Source organism: Fukomys damarensis, unplaced genomic scaffold, assembly GCF_012274545.1.
Source record: "Fukomys damarensis isolate Sample0158 unplaced genomic scaffold, DMR_v1.0_HiC HiC_scaffold_20919, whole genome shotgun sequence".
Classification (NCBI taxonomy): Eukaryota; Metazoa; Chordata; class Mammalia; order Rodentia; family Bathyergidae; genus Fukomys; species Fukomys damarensis.
In genome coordinates, this window is record NW_022921831.1 from 1 (window position 1) to 7,218 (window position 7,218).

The 7,218-nt window shown below is 39.9% G+C and overlaps 1 long non-coding RNA gene across 1 annotated transcript; it reads left to right on the forward strand.

Moving 5' to 3' along the window:
• Positions 1-3,571: 3,571 nt before the first annotated feature.
• Positions 3,572-5,772, forward strand: LOC104868555. The gene is made up of 3 exons (XR_782047.3): positions 3,572-3,701; positions 4,330-4,390; positions 5,705-5,772. It is a non-coding gene; the product is annotated as an uncharacterized LOC104868555 (long non-coding RNA).
• Positions 5,773-7,218: the final 1,446 nt, after the last annotated feature.

Below are 7,218 nucleotides of genomic sequence, written 5' to 3' on the forward strand. Positions count from 1 at the left end.
TGTAGTTGAGACTGACCTGGAACTCACTATGTAGCCCATGCTGGTCTCCAACTCACAGTGATCCTCCTGCCTCAGCCTCCCTAGTGCTGGGATTACAGGTGTGTACTACCACGCCCGGCAGAACTAGTTTTAAAATATTCTCTTCAGTAAATAGAATAGAAATTACATTTCATATGTTAAATAAGATTTATAGGAAGCCATTAGTTTTGACTAAGCTTCTACACTAGACCCAGTATCCCAAAGTAGATTTATTCCTGCTGAAGTTCCTCACCATCAAGCCCAAACTGTTGTACTTGACCTTCTAAGAAGTCAGGAGAGAGAGAGGTAATAGCCAAGTGTCCAAACAGGCCAAATTTATCCAGTATGATAAGGAAGTCTCCTCTGTTTTAACCTTTATAAGGAAATTTATTTGAAAATTGTTTTTTTAGATAACCCCATGAAATTTAATTAACCTTTGTTCTTTTAGAAACCCACCAGTAACCATTTATCCCTTTAAGAACAGCACTCAGGGCTGGGGATTTAGCTTAGTGGTGCTGGTGCCTGCCTTATAAGCACAAGTACCTGAGTTCAATCCCTGGTACCAAAAGAAAAAAAGAAAACAAACAAACAAACAAAAAAGAACAGCACTCAACCTGTACATGTAACCAAAGGTCTATTAAGTGTGTCAACTATTATGACTTTGATGATAAATGTCGATCAAGCAGGAAACCACGTAAAGGTTTGAAGTCAGCCTCTAGCAACAAATGTATGAGGTAGGACAGTAACAAGATAGCAGAAAATTCATGCTACCAAGTAGCTATCCCCACAATAGATACACTATTCAGAAATGTCCAGGCTTGCTGTAAATGGGTCTGTAGGGAATCCTACTTTGGAGTAAAACCACATTATCATTACCAGCTGCTCTGACCTCATAATTGGTCATTACCCACAAACTAATGAGCTTCCCACAGTGTGCCCACCACATTTGGCAGTTAATCCAGGGCAGTTTTGACCGGCAGTAGGCAGCCAGATCTAGTTACTTCTTACCTTTTCAGACTTTAGCAGGTGGACACTCATTTTCCCCTTCCTCTGGATCCAGTTTAGCTCCCAAAAGATTCAGCACTGCCCCAGGCTCACTAGCTATACTCCCAAGTGTCTCCTCTGTATCACCCCTGCACTTCCATTTTACTGACCACCTCTCCTCCCAAGGCAATTGGCCAGAGGACCTCAGGATCCTTTTCTGAACAAGTCCCCACTCCTTCACTTCTCTCTTTCTTGCTCTTAGATGAACTGTTCTCCTCCTTTTTGGAGCCAGCCACACTGCATGATGCCTTAGATGCCATCTCCAAGCCCTTGGGGAGCAATAGCCACAACCAGGCCTCCTGCACTGGCACCAGCTCCTGAGCACCCCTGAACCACTTTCTTGCCAGCTGCCCCCTCACTTGGAATGAACAAGGAAGTTACTGGAGTGGGTTTGCTAGTGTCTTTGCCACTCTTATTCCTTTTGGATTTTGATTTGCCTCTCTTCCCTTGAGGACATGATACTGAAGCCACAAACTTGATATCTGGCAGTGTGGCCACAGCACTGGGCGCTGGTATCCCACCTCCTTTGAGCCTGACATTTCATTTCTGCTGTTCCTTTTCCAGATCGGTATCTAGGTCAATGAGAGATTCCCTACTCCAGTGTCCCATTCATCCCTACTGTTATATGTCTCAACCGGGTTTGCATCCACTCCTTTCCCTCCAGAGGCTCCACTGCTCAAGGGCATCTTAGAGTCAGCATCCTACCTCAAGATTCAAGGCTCTTCCTTGCTCCCAGCTTTCGTATTTTCAGCTTCATCTCAGGTCTGCCATATTGGTTACTACATGCCCCATGGACAACATCATTGCTGGGGTCTGAATGTGAATGTCCATAAAGAACAGAAAAGCAACCAGACAGCATGATAGTTTCATCTGTTTTACCCTATAGTTCTCATTTTTCCTCTTATGGTTACCACTTTTTCTTCTGCACAAAGCAAGCATTTCTAATACTCCTAGATCCCTTTTGAACACACCTGTTTTGAAATTATTCTGTTTTGTTCTGTTTTTGCTTTCTTCTGCCCTTTTGCTTAGGCATAGGCAAAAGGCCCTGCCACATTGTAGTCTGGCTCACTAGGGTTCCACAGTGGGGTCTGTTTTCTGTGTATATATGAGGCTTGGTGATCTCAGAGAGAAATGTCTAGAATAAGATTTGGGTTTTCTTGATGCTAGCCTGACAACTTAATTTTATCACAGACTGATCCTAAGGGTAGGATTAGAATGTTAAGGATACTGTGTCTTGGCTATTTATTCTATCTACTCATAATGTCTGTTGCTCCCTAAAACTCCTCCCATAACTTTAGATAACTCCTAGGATTCTGAGTGACATTTTTCTGCTGGTGCTCTGGCTGAATTTTCTAAACCAGACATGCCTTAATTTTATAAAAACAAACAAACAATATCTTTAGCTATTCGGGATGGCACATGCCTGTGATCCTAGCTGCTCAGGAGGCTGAGCAGGAGGAGGATTGCAAGTTTGAGGCCAACCTGGACAACCTAGCAAGATCCTGTCTCAAAATAAAAAAGGGAAGGGCTGGAGATTTAGTTCAGTACTCCCTGGGTTCCAATCTGCAGTACCAAAGTAAAAACAAAAACAAAAACAACCACCCTCCAAAAATAACACTAAAAAAAGAGTAAAGCCTTTGTAGAAAAATAAACTACAATATATTCTTATCTCTCAAGAACTAATTTAGACTTTCAATATTGTAGTAAGTGGCAAAAGCAATTTGCAAATTAGATGAAAATATTTATGTGAGGAGTACTGAGATCTAGAGAAGGACCCTTGACAGAAGTTTATGGTCTGAGCAGGGAGAAAGCAGATGAGACATAAATACTGCTGTGTATTCAAAAGTAGAAGTTGACAAAGCTAAAATACAATCTAAATATTAACTTTTGATCTGATTCAGCAATCCCATGATAAATTCTGTACCTCAGTGTAGCAAATGTTAAAGTGACACAAAAGATAAAATCATGTGTTCATGCCCAAAAATAAAATTCAGGAATAGGTGCTTGTATGAATCTTCACCATTCACTGCAGGAGCATGAACTACCTGCAAGTGACTGAATACGTGTCTCAGGGAAAGTAAATTGGTGACCAGGGCTCTGTGATACCTAAGGCTATGGGAGCAGAGTCCAAGCTAATTATAGACAAGAACTAATTCTGATAGGATAAAATGTTATTTTTTTTTAAAGGGCCATTCTCTGTCACAATATTACAATTAAGAAATTAGAAAGCTAGCATGTTGGAAATGAAAACCCTTTCCCTAATGCTGAGCTGTCTACTTTTGGGGATTTATTTATTTAGTTAGTTTTCTGGTACCAGGGATTAACTTGGGTCCTTGTACTCGAGAGGCAGGCAGTGGAACCACTGAGCTAAATCCCCGGCCTGGGGATTTATGAATTAAGATAAATGTTCCAGAAGAAAAAGAGCAGTAATGAAGTATGAGTTGATAGATTTCCCTTTGTTGCCAAAGCTAAGGGAAAGGGAATCATGGGAATGTATGTCCAAGGCCTATTTTTTCCTAGTAGGTGTGGAGTTTCCAGAAGAAACAAACAGATCTCCTCATTGCTTTTTATAAGCATAGAATTACAAAGTTAGAAGCAGCCATTCAGGAGGTACAGCAAACAGTGACCAGCCAGGACAAGTAAGTAACAAATCCACAGATAGCTTTTTTTTTCCTTTCAGAGATATTATAGTCCTTTTCTTGTATTTGCAAAGATTGAAAATTTTCCCATGTATATTATGTTTGTTTTGAGGAAATTGGGGACAGACTTTTTGGTTGGTCCCCTCAGTCTCCATTTTATATTTTTATTTTTTATGTCTGGGCCCTCCTCACTTTCTGGCTTCCCTCTCCTTCCCTGTATCAATGACTGCTTCTTCAGAGAAATCAGATGATTCACCCTGATAAAAAGAAATACAATATTTTAAATGTTATCTTTGGGAGGGTATATTTTGGAGATCTTAAGCTAAAAGATGAAATCCTTGATGGAAATTTTTAGACATCAGCAGGCTAAGATTATGTGAGAGGAAATGGAAATCTAAACTGATCCCACTGAAATCATACCAATTGACTGCTTGTTTTGTTGACTTGATTGTTCTCACCATCAACACGCTGCCATTGTTTCTCTGAATCATCAGATCCTAGATAAAAATACTCTGTATATCTGTAAGCATCTCCAAATATTAACTAGATGTTGATAGTAATAGTGATTGTAATATTAATATTTTTTATCCCACTGACTTGGAGCTTATTGCTTCCATCTTTTGCTTAGAGAGTTGTCAGTCTTGAGAAAAGAGAATGAAGAACTGAAGAAATTTCTAGCCTTCCTAAAGGTGAATGAAATAAGTTTTCTTTACTATTATATTCTCTCTTACTTTTTCATTCCTCCAGCTGACTGTATAAAATAATACTTCCTAACCTATTCCATATCATGGCACACATAGAGACTGACAATATTTGTACTCAGGCACACTGTAGTTAATAGATGAGGCCCCAGACAATCTGGGAGGGCTGAAAGGATTGACCAGTATTTAGAACCCTTGTAACCAATTCTTGAGTATCAGCGAATAATGTAGAAAAAATAAAGTAGAAAGTGTTTCCCACTTTCCCCCCACCCCAGACTTTGTGTCTCTGTCTCTGTCTCTGTTTCTCTCTCTCTTTCTCTCTCTCATTTTTCCCTCATGTTTCTTGGGATTGAACCCAAGGCCTTTACACTGAGTTGTATCCCCAGCCCTTTTAAAATTTGTAATTTATTTTTTATTTTGAGACAGGGTCTTGCTAAGTCCCCAAATTGCCCAGGCTCCAAGAGTATCAAGATTGCAGGTATGTGCCTCCACACCCAGATAGGCAGCTTCTTTATAAACAAGGCATCTGTTATAAGTTTTTAAATTTCTCTTTGAGAAGCCCAAGAAAGCCAGGCGCAAGGGCTCCTGCCTCTCATCTCAGCACTCTGGAGGCTGAAGCAGAAGGATGGCAAGTTCAAGGCTACTGTGAGCTATGAGACCTTGTCTCACAAAAAAGAAAAGACAAAAACAACCGAAAGAAGATGCCTAAAGACTCTTCCTCTTTTGCATACTCTTATTTCCTAGACATTTCTTTCATCCTCAGACTGTGCTATTTATTTATATAATTGTCCTATTGATCCCATTTTAGCACAGTGTAATTAGATCCCAGAGACTCCATGGTTCTCTAACTGGGTGTGGTGGTTAATGCCTATAATCCAGACACTTGGGAGGTTGAAGTGGGAAGAATGCAAATTCAAGGCTAACCTGGACAACCTTAGTGAGACCTTATCTCAAAATGAAATGAAAGAAGGGCTGGGATATAGCTCAGTAGTAGAGTACTTCTCTAATGTGCAGGAGGCTCTGGATTCAATCGCCAGTATTAAAAAATAATTTATAGAATTTCTAATGTGCTTTTATGAAGAGAAACTAAAATTAGATTCCCTCAAAACTAACAATTTCTTAAGGAACATTGCTGCTTTATTTTCTCCTGGAAATCTTAGCAACCACTACTGGGGGACACTGCAGTGAGTTAGCCTAGCCACTAGACCACCAGGGAGAGGTTGTGGCTGAGTTATCTAACAAGTAAGACGGGTTAGGACCTTTGATCTACATCTTCCTTCACTCTCATTTTTTTACCTACAGGAATCTCCAAGTCGGTACCAAGGAAGCAGGTCAGTTTTATCAGTGCGTGTACTGGCCCCCCAGCCTTGAAAATTTAATGTAATTTTTAACATTTTTGATGTTTTTTATTGTTTGACACCTAACATTTGTATATATTTATGGGGCATAGTGTGATTAAGTTGATACATGTATATAATGTGTAATGATCAAATCAAGGTAAATAGCATTTACCACTCTTAATTTCTTTGAATTGGAAAGCTTTGAGCCTGTTCTTTCATGACTTCTGGTTGTGTACGCTCCAAGATGGGGAAAGTGGTTGAAAAATTTATCTTTTACTTTTGTAATAAAGAGTTACTGGTCTGAAAATGTAGCTCAGTGGTATAGTGCTTACCTAATGTGCATGAGGCCCTGGATAGGTGAGGCCCTGGGTACACGCGCGTGCGCACACACACACACACACACACCCATGCATGTATTGCTAAAAAGTGCTGATGGGCCAGGAATTTAGCTCAGTGGCACCATGCCTGACTAGGAAGTGTGAGGTCCTAAATTCAATTCCTGATACCAAAAAAAAAAGCTGATGTAAAATGTTAAGTATAATGCTTGCCTTTGAATATTGTCATATAAGATCCCACACATCCTTCAGAATTCAATTCACATCATTTTCTCTAGAAAGACTGCAGTAGATAGAGTTAGATGTTCTGTTTACTCATTCATTCAATAAAATATTTAGTGCCTGGCCAGGTATTTAGCTCAGTAGGTCCACCGCCTGCCTCACAAGTGCAAGGTCCCGAGTTTGATCCCAGTACCTAAATAAATAATAAATAAATACTTAGTGCCTGCTCTTTATCAGGAAGTATGTTATATGCTGGATCTATAGCACCAGTTCTTTCAAATTGGTGCTGTACCCTACCAACCGTGAAATACTTGTACCTGCATTGGTGGATTAGAAAACATGACACATCTGCATTCACATGTTACTGCCTTGTGTTCTTTCATATTTCTATACTTCTAATACCTCCATTGTTAAACGCTATTGTGGTTTTCCTTGTGGTTCTGAGGGTTGAACCCAGGGCCTCATGCATGCCAGATAAGTGTTCTACCACTGAGCTATATATCCAGTCTTTGATTATTTCTTGTCTTTCTAACTAGCCTGTGAGCCTCTCAAAGAGAAGATTATTCTAGTTATCTTTGCAATATGAGGACATAAGTCATATAGATGCTATGTAAGTGTTGATTGAATGAATAAATTAGAGATGAAGGGATATATGACTGGATGGACAGATGTAAGATTGAGAATATTTGGTAAGGCACCTAGGAAAGGAAAAAAAGGAAATATATCAAAGCTTCTGTTATGACTCTAGGAGACTTAGGCAGGAAGATCACAAGTTCTAGCCTTGTCTGGGCAACTTTAGTAACTTAGTGAGATTCTATCTTAAAAAGGGGGGTGGGATTTGGCTCAATGGTTCTGCTTTCTGCCTCACAAGGACAAGGGCCAGAGTTTGATCCCCGGTACAAAAAAAAAGAATCATACA